The sequence below is a fragment of the Leucoraja erinacea genome, chromosome 2 (genome assembly GCF_028641065.1).
Source record: "Leucoraja erinacea ecotype New England chromosome 2, Leri_hhj_1, whole genome shotgun sequence".
Taxonomy (NCBI): domain Eukaryota; kingdom Metazoa; phylum Chordata; class Chondrichthyes; order Rajiformes; family Rajidae; genus Leucoraja; species Leucoraja erinaceus.
The window spans coordinates 104,476,431-104,478,153 of record NC_073378.1 but is presented as its reverse complement, the minus strand read 5'-3'; positions in this window follow the sequence as shown (position 1 = coordinate 104,478,153).

Genomic DNA, 1,723 nt, shown 5'->3' with positions numbered 1-1,723 from the left:
CATCCCTATAAAATAATGAGGGGCATAGAGTAGGTAGGTAGTTAGAATTGTTTTCCAACAGTGGAGGAGTCTAAAGCTAGAGGAAATAGGTTAAAGGTGTGCAGCACCTTATTTTGAAACTGCATCTTAGGAAACATCAATTCCACATTGACTCTGTCAAACCCATAGGAACTCGATATGTTCAATGAAACTAGCAACTGAAACTTAAGGGCCTGTCCCACTTACGTGTCCTTGGCACGAAAATTACGTGACCTCGTCATCGCGTTGAGGCACATGGGCATCGTAAGGCAGCGCGGGGCCGGTCCCAATGAGAAGCGCGGAGGGGTATGTAGTTGTGCGCGACATCGCGCGGGGCTCCGAAATTTTTGTAGTGAACGAAATCTTCGCGCGCCATCGGCCTGTCGTGTAACTGACGGCTAAAGTGGGACAGGCCCAAGACCCTGGTGCGACGCAACGTCTCACCTCCAACAGCAACAGAAGCAGGGAAACAATCGTCGAGCTCGACCTAGGCCCCGCCCCCACTTCTACTCCCAGAGCGGGGCCAAGATGATTGATGATAGACACAAAATGCTGGAGTAACTCAGCGGGACCGGCAGCATCTCTGGAGAGAAGCAATGGGTGACGTTTCGGGTCGAGACCCTTCTTTCAGACTGAAGAAGAGTCTCGCCACGAAACGTCACCCATTACTTCTCTCCAGAGTTGCTGCCGGTCCCGCTGAGTTAACTCCTGCATTTTGCATCCATCTTCAAATGAAGTCACGAGCTCCAGACGGCTGTGCGGGCGCATGAAATTACGCGCGACCTTCGCGGGACCGTCGCGCCTCAACACGACCACGAGGTCGCGTAATTAGCGTGCCAAGGACACGTAAGTGGAACAGGGGCTTTACTGTCAAAAGTCTGGCTATGATAAGTGGTGCATAACAAATGGTTCAGAGTCAACACCTACATCTGCCACTCCCCTAAAGGTGCGAAAAGGTTCTGTACACATTCACAGAGCATAGACAATTACAGCACTAGAACAGGCACTTTTGCCTACGATGTCTATGCCTAACATGATACCAAATTAAACATCTCATCTGCTGGCACATGATCCAGATCCCTCTATTACCTGCCTATTAATGTGCCTGTTGAGAAACTTCCTAAATACCACAATTATATGTGCCTTCACTACCACCTCTGCCAGTGCAGCCCAACCACTCACTACCCTCTGTGTAAAACACTCGTCCTGAACATCTCCTTTAAACGTTACCCCTCTTACCTTATCAGGGTTAGCGCTGTGGAGCGGACCTTGCGGCCGGGAACTCGCGGTCGAGTTAGTCAAGCACTCGCGGTCAACGAGGTCGGGCTGGTGGTCGAGGTCGGGCTGGCGGTCGAGGTCATTCCCTTTCGGAACGGCTTTGAATTTCTCTAACATTCACTGATGCAGAATAGTAGTAAAAATTAATAATATAGTTGTGATATTATAACATAAAGATTCTGTTCAAAATTAAAAGGAATTTAAAACAATTGAAACACTTAAACCACAAGTAACTCAAAGCAATATAGTGAAATTAACAATTAATGTAACTTACGCAAGACCCCGGTGGCATTACTCGTTATCATGTTGGAGTTAACCTGGTGCCGACAGGTTAATTCTATAGACAGATTTCTTGCAAGAAAACTTCTTGGTTTCTTCTTGGTTTCTTGGTCCTCCAAAATATTCCAAATGGAATTTAAACTGGAGG